Below are 21,962 nucleotides of genomic sequence, written 5' to 3' on the forward strand. Positions count from 1 at the left end.
GGCTTGTCAGTGACGCTTAACGTTATCTATGCAGTGTAATAACTGTTACAACACAATTATTATTTTTGGACAGTAACAGACACTGTTATAAACCATCTACAAAAGTAAGCTTAGTGTAGTTTGACCACGTTAACTTTTTCACCAGCGTACACAATTTGTAATTGACCACAATTACAAAAACAATGACCATAATGCATTGTTTATTATAAACATGGGATTATGAATTATATTGAGAACGTCATACATAGAAAGCCTGCCGTAATGTAACGTACCCTGTAAACTTTAGCCGCATTCATCGTGAAGCATGCAAGCGTTTCAAACTACACTCACTTCTTCTGGAGGTGCAGCAGGAACACAAATAGCTAGTAAAGATTCTTTTTTCAGGAGCAGCTTCTTAGCCAAACCTGCTTCATACTGACCTTCGTTTAAAAAGCAGTCTGGAGAGAAATGCTTCGCGGTTCGCGCAAACATGACGTTGATCGGGGGGAATATTCCCTTTGAAAACAAAACTCTTCAGCGGTTCGAACATCAAAATGACTGCTGTGTTTGCTATTACACCCAAGAACAGAACACCGCAACCATTCTGCTCCAGCGTATAAACAATGGCGGACTATGCGACAGCTCGCTCAGGGCGGGTCTGTGTTGAAACACTGCTCTAAATCAACAGTCGTGGGAGGGGCGTCTGACTGTGTGACGTCACACGGTTGAACGGCTTGATGTGAGACGGGGAAACTAAGGAGATATAAATAAATAAAAAATTTAATGAATTTTTATCATTACAGGATGGTTGTGTACAGGCACTGCCAACACACGCCCATACAATGAACTTGTAAAAGTACATGTACCATTATATGACCGCTTTAATACAAATTATTTATAATAGTTTTAACAGTTAGGACTTTGCTAGGGAGCTCTGGATGGTTGCTAGGGCATTGCTATGTGGTTGCTAAGGTGTTCTGAATTGTTGCAACGTGGTTCGAATCACGCCAGCGAATCATTTTCCTGTTTCTAAGAGTTCTAAATGGTTGACATGGTATGGGTGGTTTCTAAGACGTTGCTACATCTGTGCTCTGAGTGGCTGCTAGGGCATCGCTATGTGGTTGCTAAGGTGTTCTGAATGGTTGCAATGCTTTTCTGGTTGGTTACTAGAGTGGGTGGCTGCCAGGGAATCGCTATGCTGTTTCTAAGAGTACTGACTGGTTGACAAGGTGTGGGTGATTTCTAGGGCGTTGCTACATGGTATATTGGGTTCTTTGGGTGGCTGCTAGGGCATTGCTATGTGGTTGCTAGATGCTGTAGATGAAAAAAAGGAAGAAAAAAAAGGAAAAGGTTGCCGTAATGCTGCATTCTGGAGGCTGAATAATGATATTCACATATGCCCTTGGCACTAGAAAAATACCTCAATGAGGCTTAACCTGGCTATTTGCATCAGATACACAAGGTGGAATAAGAGTGACAGTGTGACACATTAGCAAAAAATTCACTGGTGATTTGCCAGGAGATGTGATGGAAATGATATAGCGTCTTATTCACCAGAGATCCTCCCTGGGCATTTAAACACTTATAGCAACTGACAACAGCAAAGCTGAGATCCAGAGATCTGACAAGTAAACCAGACAATATTGGCCAACAGCAACACTACAGCGTAGATAACTGCTGAACATCAACAACCGCTGCAGATAAACCCCCTGGTCTGACACGAAAAGGGAAAAATTAAACAGTTGTTTTAAGATGATACATATCTTTACAAACCGTTCACTGCGCAGATGCATCAGGGGAATTGAAATATTATTTCTTAATTTGATTAATTTGTCATTCGGCAAGGAAAGAGGCTGGATTTCATTTAATCTCCTTCCTGCGAGCACTAAATACCATGTCTTAACTAAAGACATGCTTCCAATCTGCTAGCATTAATAGGCTTTGTTTGACATTTACACACAGTTTTACTCCTTGTTTATCTGATAGGGGAAGAAGTTTGTTCAGAAACGTCTGCTGAGAGCAGCAGATAAATAAATTGCACATCTTTCTGACAGGTAAATAATGAAGGCGTCAGCCACTTCAACAAAGAAATATAATACCTAATATTTCATTCCTCACAGTGGCCTTTTTCTTGTTATATGATGACAAAAGCAACAGAGGAACACGGTTAAAGCAAATAAGTCATTAGGTGATGTGTAATTAAGCGTCATATTGGAAATGTTGATCTTAACGCTAGGCTGAAGAAACAGTTGATTAAAAATCAAACACATTGTTTGTTTATTCTTATTTATTAGTAAGAGCTGAGATTAAAAAAGTCTTTAGAGAAATCAAAATGTTATTTTGAAAAATGGCAAAAGTCATGAACAATGTGGCGCAGGTCCCAGACTAAAGAAAAACCCAATTCATTTCCACCTCTGGCTCACTGAGACATTTGTGTAAACAACAGTCGATAGAAGCTCTGGGAAATACGCTATACAGTTCCCAAAAGAATGGCATGAGCTCTGAATTGTATTCAATTATTAATAAAAGGTGCTCCAAACAACCAAACTATCTTGGGTTTTTATATTATATATTGAAGCGCCAATATTGCAAGATCTCTGTTCAGTATATGATTGCGAGAGTGATGATGCTTTTAACATTCCTATAATCAAGTCTTGAGACACAACGGTCTAATTTTGCTCAAAAATATCACCAAAAAAATCCACAATCGAATAAGCCATTGAGTGTCTCTAAGCAACACAGACATAGGCCAAATCCCAATTCTATTTTATACCCCTACTCCATATGCCCACCCCTTCCCATTCCCCCTTGAGAGTGGTAGGGGTGAACATTTTGCACTGTATTTGGACTTGAAAAATTGTGAAAATGGTGCTCGATACAGAAGACTGGTGGAGCCGCTTTTCCATCGGATCAAACTGTTCTCTCTGATTAACCGTTCCATTCCGTACTGATCTGAGCCATGGGTTCATTTTTTTACTGTGGTACTGTGATAACAGAGCTCTTTTACATACAAGTCAGTTGTTGCACTGGTAACACAAGAGTTATAAAGGATGACCAGATATTTCTTTTACCTGTTTTCATTTGTGTTCACACCACTCAAGTTTAGCAAGCTACATGAGAAACGGGCATCCAGGCAACACAAAAGTGTTCCATTCAGAGTGGCAACATCACTACACATTGAAAATCTTCGTTTGATTCACCCTTCTCCTTACCCCTACACTGTAAAAAAACAAAAAAAACAATGTTGTTTTAGCTTAAAGTAATTAGCCTGGTTGCCTTAAAATTTTGAGCTTATGGAAATTAAAAATTAAAGTTGATACAATGAAGGAAAATGGTTTAATAAATAGAAACTCAGATTTCAACAGATATTATTGTATCTGAACCAAATAAAAAATGTGATAAATCATGAAAATAGCACAATTTGTCATCTTTGAATGCATCTTCACAAATAAAACAATTAGCCAATAGGCTTACAATATATTTGAATAATATTTGAATAAACGTTATCGATTCTCAATGTATTAACTCAAATTTTTAATTTCAATAAACTCAACATTTTAAAGGCAACCAGGTAACTTCTTTTTTAATATTTTTTTACAGAGTAACACTCCAGCCAAAAGAGAATCAAGACACCCCTTCATGTGAATACGCAAAATTAAGGGGTAGGGGAAAGGGAAGGGCTAAGGGGTCGAAATGGGATTGGGCATTACTCAATCACACACACACACAAAAAGCTATCTTTTATTTAGTTCCTGAATGAATCATTGTTTCTTAATAAATAGGTTGACTTTATGATTCAATGACTCACTCATAAATGTAGCGACTTCTTTCGTTCCTGAATGAATCAGTGTTTTTGAACAAATCAGTTGACTGAATTAATCAATGACTCATGTGACTGAACCTTTTAAATGATTCAGATAAGTGAATGACTAAAGACTAAAGTCACTATAACCTGCAGAAAGAGTCCCTGAAAACCCCCAGATTTTGGATGAATTACAAGTGTATAGTGTAAGAAGAAGAATTAAGTTTGAGTATCGTAACGCAAATTTTAAATCTGTGTCTGCAATGTCATTGTAGAAAAACAACAAAATATGACTAATCAAAAATGGCGCTAAATTGCACTGTAGTGGTTCACGCTATACAGCACCTTTGTTGTAGAACCATAAGAGGCGCTATTATATAGCACTCATAGGGGGGCCTTGAGATGATAATAAATCATTGAAAACTTTACTTACAGAATGCTTCAATCACAAAACATCAAGATATAGCCTAATTATTTGACTACGTATATAACAAAAAGTACTTAATATATGAATAAAGCCTTTTTATTGAAGTTTGAATATGAATGGGAATTTATTACAATGGCAAAAACTGTTTTGAATCACTTTTATGCTTTTCTGAGGTCAATAAGGCTTGTCTGATGGCTCTGGAATATTTCCTTATAGGAGAGCAAAAAGGTTCAGAACCACATTATCTTCAGGAAAAAATATTTTATACTATTTCAATGTTGTTGTTTTTTTAATCCTTTCCCTAACTAAACTTATACCTTTTTTTCCACCAAGGCAGTTTAAGTGCTGGTTAGGAGCCAGAGCCTAGTTTCAAATCGGTTCTTTGTCTTTCAACATTTTTCAAATAGCAGCTAAACGAGCTAAAAGCTGCTTGATTGTAATCTGTCTTTACAAATTACGGCGAGCTGCACGAATGTGTTGGATCGGCTGTGTGTTGATACTGATGTAGGTTCACAAAACCATGAGCATCAAAAGTAATGCAGCATTACCCATTGTTGATGGAAGGCTTGTTTGAGATGCATCTGCGATTCATCTTAACTGTTCACTCTGGGACCTTGTAGACAGGTATGTGCCTTTCCAAATCATGTCCAATCAACAATTTACCACAGGTGGACTCCAATCAAGTTGTATGCTGTGTACCAATTTCCCTACTTATACTACGTCCTAAAAGTATGCACTCTTTTTGTGAAGAAGAAAAGCACATACTTTTGAGTGTGTAGCAGAGAAAGTATGCAAGCTTCGGGACATACTACTTTGTCATCTTTAACGGACTCTGTCGCTTAGTTACGTGCATCTCATCCCCGTTTAACTGCCCTGTCAATCATCGTCAGATTTGTCACAGTTAAAATCCTCCACATTCAGTTTCATTTCCTACCGTAGCAGAGAGTCTTTAATGCAGAGGCTCTCCCCATGTGTTTGCAGTTAAAATATAATGACGCATTTAAAAGTTAATGGCCAAACGTGTCATTACAAAAGTTCAAAATGCTGCTGAAGGTGAAATATAATGTGGATACCACCAAATAAATATATTTTCGTCAGGTTAAATACTGATAATTGATCACTCAAACCTTTATATAAACCTCTCAACTTAACTGTCTGACTCCCACATCCGTCATGTTTGTAGTTTTTTAACACTTTTTATCTGTGTTTGTAGTTCTAATCAAATCCTCGTTCAACTCGCAATGGTTGTGGGTAATATTAGCTGTTAAAAGTGTGCAACGATCCGCAATTCAAATTTTGACTGGAAATAGTAAAGCATCCGGGTATCTTTGGAATACTCTTTTCAGCATACTACGATTTGGGACATACTAATTCTATTTTCGAATACTATTTAGTATGGATAGTATGCAAACTGGGACGCAGGGGTAGAAACATCTCAAGGATGATCCGTGGAAACAGGATGCACCTGAGCTCAATGTTGAGTGTCATGGCAAAGGCTGTGAATACTTGTACATGTGATTGTTTAATTTTTATTGTTTAATACATTTGCAAAGATTTCAAACAAACTTCTGTTACGTTGGGATTATGGGCTATTGTTTTTAGAATATCGAGGAAAATAATGCATTTTTTCGATTTTGTAATAAGGCTGTAACATAAAATGTGAAAAAAGTGAAGCGCCGTCAATACTTTCCGGATGTACTGTATGTGCCATTACTTTGCTATAAATATATCTGTTAACATTAACTGTGCATAAATGTAGCCTATATTTTAAAAGAGAATTCTTGGAACGAATGGGTCTTGTCCCAGTTCTACAGTCATTACTCATAGCACATACTTTGATAATGTGTGTGGAAATTGTCAGGGTTGGAAGTCACAATGGCACTAATCTCTGCGCAGGATTCTTAAAAAGAGCCTTGCTGTGAGTAATGTGGATTGAGTGAGCTATTTCCAGCGCTCAGTGCAGTAAAACCTCACCCTGACTCACCGTGCATACTTTCAGGGGACATTAATATTTTACCAGCATTATAGCTCACAAAAAATGTCCTCAGATCTTCTTTCTATAGCAGTCTCACAGTAATACATTTTAACACTTCACAGTGATGAGGAAACATCCAAGCAACAGTTTGTCAAGTTCAAATGTTTTTCAAAGTTTCTTGCAAGGTTAAAGTAAAACTAAAACTAAGATGAAAACTGCTGATTTAAAGTTATAATTCACCCCAAATTTGTTGTCATCTTTTACTCACCCTCCCTCTAGTTGTTCCAAACCTATGAGTTTCTTTTGCTGAACACAAAAGCAAGTAAATGATGACAAAATATGCATTTTTGAATGAACAATCCCTTTAAAAGTCCCCTTGAAGTCCATTTTATTACTTAAAACTCATCTTCTTTGGTAAGCATAATTATATATATATATATATATATATATATATATATATATATATATATATATATATATATATATATATATATATATATATATATATATATATATATATATATATATATATATATTTTTTTTTTCTTTCTTTTTTTTTTTTCTCCCTGTGAAAATAATTTATTCATGCCTTACAATGGCTTGAATGTAACACTGCTTCAGTTAGTGTACGTGGAACCATAAATATGTAAATGAGTCCCCGCCTTCACTCCAACCAACCAGATCCACTCGGTCAACTGTAGTAAATACTATCAATGCCAAAATTAATGCAGCGGTCAGGTGGTACAAGTAAGAGTTATTAACGTTATTATTGTAATGTTATGTGGTTTGAGACATGAGGTTGAATGCCGTCTCTCCTGACCAGGGATGGAAATTTTAAAAAAATTGCCCACCGGCCTCTGTGGCTTGTGGATTTCAAAATCTACCAGTCACTCAATGTTTTTACCAGCCACTTTCTTGTTTTTAACTGAAAATATATAAATGCATGTGAAAATTAATAGTATCTACAATACTTCTTGGCTGAAACCGAAAAAGAGGAAACCAAGGCCGAAAACCGAAACACTGAAAGAAATTATGGCAATTATTCAGTATCATTGCATTTATAGCTAATGCTATGACTGTGTAAGTTTACTAAAAATCAAGGCATTGCAATTGGATAAATTAATATTAAACTTTCAAATAATAAATCAATTACACATTAGGCAAATATTTATTTAGCACATTGCAACAATGCACAGTATAAAATAAAATTCAAACTAAAATGTTTAACTTGTTTAACTTGACCTCACTCATGTGTACATTAAATAATGATGTGCAGGCCTACTGACCTGCAGAAAGGTACTGCAATTGATCAAGTAATCAAATGTAAAATAACTGCATATTTAACTGTTTAAATTAAAGATTAATCTTTATTAAACTTACAAAAGCTATTTAATCAAGAGCAGTGGGGGATGTCCTTATCTTTTGTTTGACATTAAACAGAGCAGTAAAGGCTACTACCCCTTTAAGACCTATTGCAAGGATAGCATCATCTTTCTCAACTGTATAAAGTTCACTTAAGGCATATACATAATATGTCTGCTAGGATACTTATCAAGATGGACATGTTGACATCGTGTAAGTTTGTCCGTTTAAGCGCAAGACTTGAAAGAGAACTCAATATTTGCATGCTGGGAGACGTATGCGCACTTTCAGATGAGTGCACAGCAGAGACAGATCTTCTCACAGTGTGCACGAGTTCTCATTCGGGTCTTCTGGCGAATATACCCAGGTGATGACGGCGAAAGCGGCTGGTCATATTCAAACAAACGGCAGCACTCGGAAGCATTACAAAGAGGTGAAACAGAAGCTATTTTTATTTACCTGCCACAGTGGCCGGTAATTGAAGCGAGTTTAAACGCCACAACTCAAAATCACCCACATTTGACTGGTGGCGGGTGCTAATTTCCATCACTGCTCCTGAAACTTTGCAGACTCTGCTGTGTGTTTATGTGTTTTGAAGGAGGCATGGTTTTAGAAACGTTTTAAAGGGAGGGATCCCATGCTTTCAAAGCTAACTTGCTATTGCTAGCCTCTCCGCAATTCTTAGTGTTACCAGTTCTGCAATTTTCCTGCCAATTTGGGTTACTTAAAAATTGTTGCCACTGGCTCTTTTTTTAATGTCTGCGGGTTAAAGCGACCTCACTACTGTGATATTTAGCCCCAGGTATGCACATTTTTTACTCATATAAAAATATGGGTTTTGTTTTGAAAATCTGGCAACCTTGGCTCTAACCACTAAATTACTAAATACTAAAACCGATTCAATGTAGATGAACAAAAATGTGTTTAATTTACAATTTTGTGAAAACAGGGGGTGCTTCATCCCTACTTCTCATTTCACTGATGACATGTCAGCTCTAAAGTTTTAAAGCAAAGATATTGTGCTCATGCCCATGCAAATATTACATGTTACTCATCTCTAAGGATGAAACTATAATGGCACCATTATTGTCTAGTCTATTAGAGCACTTTTATATTCATTGTGGTGCTAATCCATGTAGCAGCTGCATCCTAATAGACACTCTCTAGCCTTTGATTACAATAAATCAGAGCTTGGAGCTTTTTGGCTGTCTTTCCAACAGGGTTTGATTTGTGGTCTTGAACAGAGAGCAACGTCATTGCCCCTGCAAACAAAGGTTAAATGGTAGGCAGCTGTGGCATGTAATGCAAGTTATATGAATACAATGCTGAACATATTCACACATATATTAGAAAAAGGCCACAATTAAATGTGAGATGGCCAAAAATTGTCTATGTTTAGAACAGTATACTCCCATTATATTCATACTATTTCTGCAGAATGCAATAGAATAAACACTTGAACGGTTTTTATTCCAAGATGCTAACTGGATGCCATTAAATGCAACATGCATTTACATTTACATTAACTAATTCGCAATATGCTTTTACCCAAAGTGACTTCCATTCCATTCAAGTAAATGTAATACAGTAGGGGGAAAAAGTATTTAGTCAGCCACCAATTGTGCAAGTTTTCCCACTTAAAAAGATATGTAATTCTGAGCGAGGCCTGTAATTTTCATCATATTTACACTATGAGAGACAGAATGAGAAAAAAAATACAGAAATTCAGATTGTCTGATTTTTAAAGAATTTATTTGCAAATTATGGTGAAAAATAAGTATTTGGTCACCTACAAAAAAGCAAGATTTCTGGCTCTAACAGACCTGTAACTTCTTCTTTAAGAGGCTCCAATCTGGGGCTCAATGCAAGATCTCACCCCGTGTGGTCAAAATGATCACAAGAACGGTGAGCAAAAATCCCAGAACCACATGGGGGACATAGTGAATGACCTGCAGAGAGCTGGGACCAAAGTAACAAAGGCTACCATCAGTAACGTACTATCCTGCCAGGGGCTCAAATCCTGCAGTGCCAGACGTGTCCCCCTACTTAAACCAGTACATGTTCGGCCTTCATGTGCGACACCTTAATGTGTTGTCTAGGAAGCAGCACACTAGGTTTTGGAAACGAGTTACTGTATTACATGGACACAGGATTGTTATAAAGTGTCGTTAACACTTAGAAATGCTAAGAGACTGTATGAGTGTTATGTAATGGGGCTGATCAGGAGAATGTGGGGAGAGAGAGCACTATGATGACATAAGCATGTGTAGTGAGTGGGAGGTAATAAACCCCCCCTGGCAAAAGCATTGAGCTCAGCACTGGAAACAGGTACAGCAGAGAGGTCACGCACACGTCACACACATTTCCGCATGGGTGAGCGACATTAATGCTAATAGATCCCCATTCATGTATTTAACCTTGACAGTGTGCAAAACAAGAACCACAGCATCGCGTATCAGTGCTGGCCAGCACAATAAAAGAGTGACACTGGAATGTTAATGGCTTACTTGAGGATAGCATAAGCCTGTTCTTTTTTCTGTGTCCCTGCACTCTATAAACATCATTCAAGAGAGCAGACGTCTGATATTTCTGCAGTGTCACATTACTGGGCTATGGTTTCAACCATTTGGTGAACTTTAGCTTTGCAAGCAGCTTGAGGTTGGGGTTAGTAGTCAAGCACACACACTGGAACAGCCATAGTACTTCGGCCTGAGGAAAGGAATTCATGCAGAACAAAAGGCCATACTTGTAACTCCACTTAAAACTGATATGACCATATAAAGCAGAACTCATGACCAGCAAGCTCGATTACATAACCCCAATGAAACTAGAGCTTCTCTAAAGTCTTCTAGATTCCTCTGTCTTTTGTCAGGGTTCCGTAGTGACATCATACACGAAACTGTACAACAAAGAGTTCATTTTTGTGCATATTTTACAGGTCACTCTGTACATTTGAACTCTGTACACTGCCTCAACCATCATGGGTCGTTTGCTATTCAGAACTGAATTCCTGAATTTGAATTGAGGCAAGTCAAGTCAGGTGACTTGTATATGGTGCTTTATACTATACAGATTGTTTTAAAGCAGCTTTACAGTATCTGGTAAGCAGGACGAAGCCGAGAGCCCCGTGAACAGCGGAGCGAGGCCGTTGGCGTGAGTGGTAATGACCTGCACCTGCATGCTACATTGGTCTCGGGTCCCACAATAGTGTCATTGATCAGCTGAAGTCAGTTTAGTGTCGATTCATCGCTCTTGTAAAGATCCTCAATTATTAAATTAGTTCATTTCATCTATAATGCAGAAAAAAGTGATGTTATCATCCAGCTCAGTTAACTTCTCATCCAATAGTGCAATCAAATCAATAATATTGTTAAATATTAGGTGTCCCCAACTAGGCAAGCCGTGCGTTAATGGCATAAAATAAATATTAAAATCAGCAATAACAATATTTTTAAATATTGTTATTGCTGATTTTAATATTTATTTTATGCCATTAACGCAGATTTTGACAACTAAAAATAAATAAATAAAGTTAAAGGGGGGGTGAAACACTCAGTTTCAGTCAGTGTCATGTCAATCTTGAGTACCTATAGAGTAGCATTGCATCCTGCATATCTCCGAAAAGTCTTTATTTTTTTTATAATTATATAAGAAAGATGCGCTGTTCCGAGTCTTTCCGAAAAAAGCCGAGCGGGTGGGGGCGTGTCGTGTGAGTGGAGCTAAATAATGACGTGTGCAGCAGCGCGCTGCAGTGAGGAAAGTGATTCGCTCAGTGAGGAAAGTGATTCGCCCGCCGCGTGAGGAAAGTGATTCGCTCTGTGAGGAAAGTGATTCGCTCAGTGAGGAAAGTGATTCGCCCGCCGCGTGAGGAAAGTGAGTCGCTCTGTGAGGAAAGTGATTCGCTCTGTGAGGAAAGTGATTCGCTCAGTGAGGAAAGTGATTCGCACGCCGCGTGAGGAAAGTGATTCGCCCGCCGCGTGAGGAAAGTGATTCGCTCAGTGAGGAAAGTGATTCGCTCAGTGAGGAAAGTGATTCGCCCGCCGCGTGAGGAAAGTGAGTCGCTCTGTGAGGAAAGTGATTCGCTCAGTGAGGAAAGTGATTCGCCTGCCGCGTGAGGAAAGTGAGTCGCTCTGTGAGGAAAGTGATTCGCTCAGTGAGGAAAGTGATTCGCCCGTCGCGTGAGGAAAGTGAGTCGCTCTGTGAGGAAAGTGATTCGCCCGTCGCGTGAGGAAAGTGCTAATACAGATCGACCGCCGGCCTATCAGTGGGTAAGTCAGTAGCTACTGGTTATATCACCTGTTTAGCATCCTACAAACCAGCGCTTTGATGGGCGTAGGCTGTTGCTTTCGCTCTCTCTCTCGCTCTCTCTCACGCGCTTCCGGTAGAATTGTCCGTAAGGCCCATACAAGGAAATTCCGCCCCCACTAACGTCAATGGGGACGCATGATCTCAAAAAACTTGCCGAAACTTATGACTAACCGGAAGTAGTATTTTTGACAAAGAAATACTCCCATCAAACGTCCACCTTAACTTTTGAAACTTTGTCTATGTTTAGTATGGGATTCCAAGTCTTTAACAGTGTAAAAAGATCAGTATGCATGAAACAGCATTTCACCCCCCCTTTAAATGTTTTAGTGGTAACTGTGAAGGATATGGCTCGATCATAGGGCCTTTATCACACACCTCTTGTAATTCGACCACTGCATGCACTGCAAACAGAATATCTGAAGGATAAATCTCACTCTGTCTTTTTGCAGGATGGGTAATCACTCCCCTGCCACAGAGAACATTTCTCCATGTTTGCCATGCTAACAACTCAAGTGGCAGCTCATAAGTGAGACACTATGTGAATCATGTCTAGGTTTGTGTGTGTGACATTTCCAAAGTGGAGATTGTATTGATGCAGGGTGAGCTCAAGGGAGAGACGCAGGAAAAGTCTATGATGGATAGCCATGACGTACCGCTGGCTGACGTGGGTAATTCTGTCAGTAAATGCCACTGCCATAGCAATATGAAACCATAAAATAGCTCTTAGTATGTAGTACCAAATAATGTTAAAGAGATAGTTCAACCAAAATTGAAAATTCTATCATCATTTACTTCCCCTTACGTCATGACAAAATGACACAAAAAGATATTTCGAAAGATGTTGGCAGCCACCGCCAGGTTTTTTTGACAAGTTTCACAAAATGTTAATAGCAATTTATTAAAATAAAGAGCTGACCCTCTTCTTTTAAGCAAAAAAAAAAAAAAAAAAAACGTGTATTCATTTTTTTAATCAACACTTGAATATGGGTAAGTTTCATAAAAAAGCAACATTTTGAACAAAAGGCTGAGAAAATCACGTTTTTGTGAAAGACTACTTAGAGTGATGATCGAGTCCTATAAGCTCGTCTTGGGTCCTCATTTCTTTAACATTAGATAGTTTAATCATGATGATCACGTTTTTTTAACATATGCATATGATTACATGCGATTGCTTGTTTTACTGCATCCTACTCGCGTGTGTTTTGATCAGGAGATTCAGTACTCATTCAGAAGACGTGTAATAGCGCTCCCTACCGTCTCCGAAAACACGGAAACCCGAAAAATTCAGTTTTTGGCCGGGAAGTGTTTTCTCACAAATAACAGAAAAATCTGTGTTTGGCGGGGAAAGAGTTAAAAAAATACAATGGAAAGTCAATGGGAACCAGAACTGTTTGGTTACCAACATTTTTCAAAATATCTTCTTTTGTGTTTCACACAATTGAGAATGTCTGGAAAGGTTTGGAATGAGATAGGAATGAGTAAATTATTTCTCTTTTCTTTTTTTCCATTCCTATGCTGGCTTTACAAAGTCTTCACTGAAAGATAAAAACAGTTCAAATAGTTTAAAGTTTGAAAGTTTGGATGTCAAAACAACATAATTAGAAATGAAGACAGTTGGTTTTTGTCTTGACAGAAGAGTCAATCCACATAATTCACACTGCATCGGCTCTCCGCGTGGGCTCCAGACTGCCTGATTTTGTCAAATCTGTAAGACTGCTTTCCTATTCTTAGGGAGCTAATAACGCCATATGTCTTTAAATAGATCCTATGCATCACCTGGGCCTTTCATGGGGTTAATATAATCACAGCCTTCTAAATTGATTCAGAGGCTCAGATGCAGAAGAAGCGCCTCTTCCAGAGGTGCCAAACATAATCAAACATTTTGACAGCGCTGCGAATCACAGCTGAAGGCAACGGCACGGTGCTGATGCTCCTTTGCAACAATTTGACCTCCCTTGATCAATCAGCAAAGTGGGGGCACTCGACAGCAGTCCGCGTCCAGCCGAGAGTGGAGAGCGGGAGAAACGAGAATAGCAACAGCCCATTCTGTCTCGCTGTCATCTGTCATTAAGCTTCATAAATCTGGAGCATTCCATTGCTCTCCGGATGTTTGCCAAATCCAATCAGGGATGCTGAATACTCTGCGCTGAAGGGATTGCAGGGTCACAGGGGGCTACGGCCAAGCAACAGCCGGCTATGAGGGAAGAATGTTTAAAATGCAATAATCTCATATACATGAGTGAAATATAAGGTTAGAAATATAATAATTCCTTCAGAGATGATGCAGATGACATTATGGCATCTGACTATAATAGCATCTATGCTTTTCCAGCATGCCCTTGTGGTTGCAGGAGCTTAGTTTTACATAATTTTCCAACATCGCTCTGATTCTCCTTTAGCTACTACACTCTAAAAAATGTTGGGTCAAATATGGACTAACCCAGCGATTTGGTTGTTTTAAAACTCTGCGGTTGGGTTAAATATTTGCTTAAGACAACCCAATCGCTGGGTTAAAACAACCCAACTGCTGGGTTAGTCCATATTTGACCCAACATTGGGTTGTTTTTTACTCAAAATTTTGTGTATAGAGTGTATACATTAAAAACAATAGTTCGCCATTTTTTAAGCTTGTTTTGCCGACACAGGCTAGACGTTATTATGTAGCTCTCATGAAATGTTACAAATAATATATTAGGGTGGGTTATAGCAATTGAATCAAAACTAGATAAATAGGGCTCCTATGATGCTAATTGACGATATGTGCATCATAGGAGGAATGTTTGGCCAAAGGCTAAAGACTACAGCCAGCAGAAGGAGCCATTTCCCCATGTTTTCAACCTGCACATGGGGGATGGGAGATCACACTCAGAGCTCAGCTCGCAGCTGCAGGCACTCATTTAAACGGAGCTATGGTGAGCAATTTAAGTCTTTTAACTTCTCAAATTAATTTCTATGAAAGTTAAGCTTGCAAAGGCATGAACTGAAACGCGCCAGACTGAACACGCGTTGTGAATGTATGCCGCAAGTGTAGTCGCGATTACCTCAGCTCTCATCACGAGACCTCATCAGCTCATTTATTTAACTCCTGCAGTCAGTGCTCAGTGCTGTGATACTCGTGCGGTGACTCACTCATTATATTGAACAGACTCGTTCAGTTTTTAATTGTAGTGTCTTCTCCAACTCAGTCTCTGTAATCCAGTAGCGGTGGCTTTGGGAATGGCCTCACAGGGCAGCGAAGCATTCTGGGAATTGTAGTCTTTCATCCCCATGAGACAAAAATACATTTTCTGTCTTTTCTCAGTCTAGAAGGCACCAAATTCAAAAATAATTTCACATTTCTACTTCATTGATGACCCAGTTTAAATACAGATTCATCTTCCCAGCGCTGAAGTAAAGTTCAGTAGCCCCATCCACTGATTTGAGCACAACAAGTAGCAGGTAATAGACAAACAGACATGACGCTAACACTGGGCCGAGCAACTAAGCGATAAACATGCCTTTGAAAAGTGCAAAATGTTGTGCAGTCACAGGTTGTGGATAAACACAGTAGCTGCATTGGATTTGCATAGAGCCTAAAAATTAAATGTTGATGAATGTGCCTTCTATATTGAATCCAAAAGGAATGGCGCAACACACTTATGTGAGAAAAAATCCTGCATTTTTTCTCACAGCTTTGTTACAGATCTCTTGATATGTATGATATGTATACATGTCTAATCAAAATCAGCAGTGACCAGTGATTTCTGATATGTAATGATTCATGTAGGCCATACTCATGTAGATTTGTCACAAAATCGTTTATTATCAATAAATCAAACCAGTGACTAAACAGTCAACTTTACATTGTTTCTCTCATTAGGATGAAAATAATCTGTTATTTAAACTGTGATTAAATGATATACAGAGAGCAATCAAAGAATGCTCCATTTACAAATGCTGGAAATGTCAATCAAACAGCGAGAGTGTTCTGGACTCTTACCAAAACTCCCGTTAGAATCAACAAATCTCTTATTTACATCGTGTTTTCCACTGTTGGTATCATGAAAGCATTCGTTCTTGTGAAGAAATTTAGTTACAATTACATCACTGCATTTATGCACTCAATATGTCTACACTGCAACATTTCATGCCACAATATAATGCTATAACAACACTTCACGATTAGTAAACCTTGAGCGCTGTAATAGTAAAAACATGCTAAAGGTTTTCCACATGTAATACTAGCTATTTCTATATGCAAAGATGTTAGCCAATCACAGCAGTGGGCGTTTACACTGACCTCTCACAGCAGACACGCCCCTTCAAACAGAGGGCTAAAATTAGAGAAAAATGCCTTTTATTTCTAAATTATGTAATTATCATACTAACATAAGTTCACCCCAAAAAAAACATATAAAAATAATAATAATAATAAAATAATGCAGTTCATTACCCCTTTAAAATTGGCCTGCGTTCATATTCAACAGAAAGGAAATTATGAATCAAAAAGATTTACTACACAGGTTGGTTTGAATCACACTCTCAGTGAATCATTAAGACCTCAAAATCGAGTCTTCATCCACTGTCAGTTAATAGTTATTTACACACAAGTATGCACAAATTATATGCATTTAAAATATGTAAACTAATACATTAATAATACTAAATAATTCATCACATCATTAGTTTTATAACTTAAATATTTAGACATTTAACACTTAATTAAACAAGAAATTACATTACTTATAATGAGAATGTGTTTCTAAGGTATCTGTATGCTATACTAGTACATAAGCTAACTAAAACAGACATTTTACCAGAGGACAATTTGTCACACAAATCATTTCTCAGGTATGTCCTATTGGTTTATTTAATGACTAGTTGTTTATATAGAATCAGAATATGTCTATATAGTGTATCAAATACCTTTATTTAGTTTTTAATCTCTGGTTTTTCTTGTCCACTTTATAGGCAAGAAACAAATGATAAATTCAAGCTAGGTGCAGTTTAGGTTATTGAGGTGACTGAGGATAGCATATCCTTCGTATAGCTCCATTGACATAAGTTATAAATAAATGGGCCAGTGAGTCCCATTACACCCATTAATGTAAAACTGTCCCCTTCCAATCAGAGACAGATCCATTAAACAGCAATCAGTTGAGTAGCTATCAGACAGCTCCTGCATCTCAAAACCATGCATGCTCTGTAATCAATTTAGAGGAAGGGGAGAAGATCTTTATCAAGAGTAAAAAGTTTAGCAAAAAGCCATTTATGAAAGTTGGCCAATACAGGAGATGCAATCATGCTCTGTTAATCGGTTAATATTTCATGGCATTTGTAGGGGAAGAAGTCAAACATTCAGAGCAGCATTATCAGCACAATTAGCTGCCTAATTAAGTATATGTTCCCTCCTTTATGATAGGGGCTTGTATCCTGTAATATACACTAGAATTTAATTATTTTTTGAATTCTTGTTAAGTTTGGCGTATAGTTTTGATCAAACACAAAATGAAACACCGCCTCTACAGCGCCTCTAATCCAGTAGCCCCGCCCACCGACTCATGGAGGACTCGTGCTAGCTGGTCAACAACAATAAACATGCCGAAGAAGATAGATATTGCGCTATTCCTGGTTGTGGAAGAACACAGTCGCTGCATTAGTTTCCTTTGGATCATTATATTAGGAATTTGTGGTTGAACTTTATTTTAATAAAGTTCCAGCTCACATGGGAAAGACATGTTCACTTCATTTCACTGCAGGATGGTTTGTAAACAAATCTCCGGTCGATGCTGGATTTGGATCCGACTGAAAAGCTGCAACACACTTATGTGAGTAAAACGTGTTTTTATATGTAATAGTTAGGGCTGTCAATCGATTCAAATATTTAATCGCGATTAATCACATGATTTTCATGAGTTAACTCGCGATTAATTGCAATTTAATCGCACATTTTTAGCAATTGTAAATGTATCTTAAATTAAGTTTTTAATACTCTAATCAACATGGGTTTGGACAAATATGCATGCTTTATGCAAATGTACATTTATTATTAATGAAACCATACTTATTCAATAATAATCAATACAGCATGAAGACTAGACGTATCAAAGGTCATAGATGTTTATCAACGAAATTGTGCATGTCTCTTAAACCTAAACTTAAAAATTAGGAATAAGCAGTGATTTTAAGCAGTGAGCAGTCTCATTTTAAGAATATAAATAAAGGGAGTTTTTACACTGGCAGTTTAATTCAGAACAGGGCACAGTTCGTATGAAAAATTGGTAATGTGAAAGCTGTCATGCGGACCTGGGAGCGCACCAGAACCACACCATACCTGGAGGAGGTCCATTTTCCACGAGTAGGAATATAGTGCGGCCCCTTTAAGAGATCCGCGTTCCCTGTTGAACTGCCGGTATTTTGTATGTGTGCCGAACTGTGCCGCGATTCACTTGGAAGAAGTGTGAAGAAGACAAACTCGGCAGCGCTCTTATTCAGAACAGTAACCTGCGTATTCGTTTTAGCCGACTGTATTGTATTTAGTTCAATAAAACACATGTACTGTAAGTGGTAATGGTGTTAATGATTTACCTCAGATATGAGCGAGAGTGAGCTTCAGTGCATCGCACTCGGACTGCAGAGAATGTGCTCAGTGAAAAAACACACTTTGCGTTCTTAGACCTGGAGTCTAATAAAAGTTAAACAGAAAATATGGTAGCTTGTAGCAAAAACTGCACTTTTGGTTTAGAATAGTAATGTTAATTTCAAACCTTTTCTTTTCCTATTAATGTTTGCTGCTGCATCCTATGCGTCTTAGCCTATGAATCTAGACGCACCCTAGCAGCAGCAAATTTAATCTGCCCGCGAGTGTCGTCTAGCAACTCTCAATACCCTTCTGAGCTGTATTCCCCTAACTCTTGCCGGACCAATCACATCGTGTATAGAGTCGGTGGGCGGGGCCATAATGACGACGGCCGTGTTGCGTTTGCATACTTCTAGTAAACACAGAAACTGGCGAACGGCGGCGGTCTTTCAAATCGGCGATACGGCGAATGTTTAATATATCAACAAGCTCTGTTTCACCTTCGTTGCTCTGGTTGGTGTAGCGCTATCCTATCGCGTGCAGAGGGAGTTTGAAAGACAACCGTTTATCCCGCCCCTCGGATTGAGCCCTGTCTATGGTGAGTTTCCAGACCAAACACCTTGATGTGGGTCTGGCTTGTCAGGCTATATGCGTCTATGACTGCTCTCACTTTTTCCAACTACGGGCTATGCCACAGATCAAACAGAAAATGCGTGCTGCGTTAACGCGCGTTAACAAATTTAGTGCCGAACTTTGACAGCCCTAGTAATAGTATTGCATTGTTATATATCGTTTTGCTTATGTGTACGTGTCTAACAGAGCATGCCTTTAGCATTGGACTCAGACATGGATGGGCCAGGGCTCGCAAAGCCCGGCAGGCCGATGAAGCTCATTATATTCCGTCCTTGTTCTGCTATTCTCTCTCTCTCTCTCTCGTTCACATCTGAAGGGCGGCGCGGTTCGTGTTTATATCGTCCGATCTTGCGGGCTATGTGTAATATTAAAATAATAGTCCAATCAATCGCAGGTGAATGAGAAATAAATCATTGTGTTTGTTTGATAAAGACGTTTATGAGCCCTGTGGTCGAGAGAATCATTCCGGTTGCCGCGTCTCCCTCAGTCTCTCCTCTCACTCGTGAACTGACAGGGGAGCTGAAACTCATCAAATATGCAAATCTTATCCAATCCCAGCTGTGGGCATTTACTTCCAAGTCTCCAGTGTTTCACGCCCACCAAAACCCAGCGTTTTGGAGAGAGCCTCAAAACCAGTGTAGAAAATGGCCTATTATTTATTAGTTATGATGTTTTTGAATGTAAAAACCACACAAACATCATTAGTTGACCTCAGACAACAGTATAAAAAAATAAAAAAGCCAGTTCATGACACCTTTAAATAAAAAAAGAGAAACTATGCAGGTTTAGAAAATATACGCTATTTATACATTATTACTACAAATAATATATATAATATAATTCACAACAGTATGTGTTTTTTTCCAAGGCACTTTCTGCAGGTGGCATCTATATGCCAGTAGGTGGCGACATGTGACTGTTTTTATAAGTGAGTCAGATGATTTGTTTATATCATTAATTTATTCATGAATGAAACAAGTTCTCTTTTACCTCTTATTGTGGTCAAAAAACACAACGTTGGTAATGGAGCTCACAATTGGTTATGTCTGTGAACATAAACAGCAGGGATAGAGATTGCATCTATATATTAGATCTGTGTATTAAAGTGACAGAAGCATAATATACTGTACTTACTGTTAAATATGCTGTTAATATGAATAAAAAAAACAGAAACTCATTCACTGCTCTTGATTGAATAAATTAAAGCTTTAAGAATAAATGTTTTACTTGAATGTTGCTGTTAAATGCTTTAGCGAGGAGATAAACAATGCCATAATGTCAGCTCACTAAGGGGCAGAGCTGAGCTGATAGGGCAGATTCAGTCATCATTCGTGGGTGGGGCCTGTTCAAACGTGCCTTCACATTGGAGAACATTCCTAAATGGCTCATTTTAAAACACTTAGCCCTATTTTAAGGATCTGAGGGTATGGTCTGAAGCGCATGGCACAGGCGCACTTAGGGCAATTCCACTTTTGCTAGTTTAACAATGGAAAAAACGGTTGTGCACCAAACACATAGTCTAAAACGGATATACCTAGTCTCTTAATGGGTCATGGGTGTGTTTTTGGCGTTACGTTCAATAAACCAATCAGAGTATCATCTCTCATTCCCTTCAAAAGCTAGTAGCGGAAAGAATATACACTTCTCCGGAGAGGAATCCTTTTATTTTTAATATTTTAAAATGTTTGTGTGCTGCTGTGCATCCCTGGGTGTGTGTAATAAGCAGAGTATACGCACGTTGTGAACCCGCCTATAGGCACATATACTAACACACCCTTTAAATAACATAAAAAAAATACTGCACCATTTACTTTAGACCAGGTTTTTGTTGGTCAATGGCACAGTCATTTTCAGTTGCCTCAAAATAGCAATGTGCCAACAATATAAAAGTGAAATTTGCCTAATAAGCACCCTTTAAATAAAAAGCTGCATGATGATCACAGTGTCAGTGTTGTAGTGAAACTCTATTCAGGCTACAATGTAACCTAACTTTTAACAAAAGCATTGAAGCCACACAACCTTGCCCCAAACCAAACTAACAGCATGGTACAGCAAAGTCCCTGATTATGGATCACTGAATTCACCTTAAAAACAATAACTTTCAACACTGTTCTTGTTATGTAAGGAAATTGACCACATGAGTCATGCCAAGTCAGGTTCAAGTTAATGCGAGGCAAGGGGATACTTTTCAAGAAATACTGTGTGCGTGTTCGTATTAGTAGAGTCATTCAAGAGTAAAAGACAGGGCACTTGTTCTATTTCATAAGGAGCCCTTCTGGAGCCTGTGACTCAATGGAGCGAGTCATGGACCACCTTTTATACAGCCCTTCAATCAGATGATCTAGTCTGTCTGAGAATAGCTGTCAGGATGGATCAGTGTAAGGAGTGTATGTGCGTGTGTGTTCAGATTTCGTTTTCTAAGTGTGTGTGTGATGCAGTCCAGTGCAGGTCAGAGAGGCAGACAGGCCTAGCAGAGCTCAGCATATCACATGATCTGTGTTCTTAAAATTGTTCGAAGAAAGTCTGGGCTAAATATTTAGCTAGAGGTCAAATATTCAGTAACTGCTGTGTTTTCTAAATGTGTCTTAATTATCTATTTGTGAATGATTCATCCAATCTTTTTTTTAAGCATATAATTTTTTTAATCAAAATTAGGATGTCAAAACAAACTGAAACAACAGATTTCTCTCTTGTGACCAGTGTTGGGGTTGTAACCTCAAGTAACTTAAGTTATGTAATCAGATTACTTTTTCAAGTAACTATTAAATTAACGCATCACAGAAGAAAAGATCTGTCGCTACTTCTGTTTCATCGTGACTTCAAAAATGTTTTAAAGCATGTTTTTATCACCAAGGTGTTGGAAGCCAAATGCAACATCTATAACAGATTTTCATTGCAACAGATGAGTAATTCAATT

General features: G+C 38.3%; 1 protein-coding gene across 1 annotated transcript in view; it reads right to left on the minus strand.

The window, feature by feature from the left end:
- rcan2 (regulator of calcineurin 2) overlaps nucleotides 1–21,962 on the minus strand; it is an 86,140-nt gene that overhangs the window by 58,623 nt on the left and 5,555 nt on the right. The gene's annotated exons all lie outside the window — the stretch shown is intronic.

This window comes from Pseudorasbora parva, chromosome 15, assembly GCF_024679245.1.
Source record: "Pseudorasbora parva isolate DD20220531a chromosome 15, ASM2467924v1, whole genome shotgun sequence".
Classification (NCBI taxonomy): Eukaryota; Metazoa; Chordata; class Actinopteri; order Cypriniformes; family Gobionidae; genus Pseudorasbora; species Pseudorasbora parva.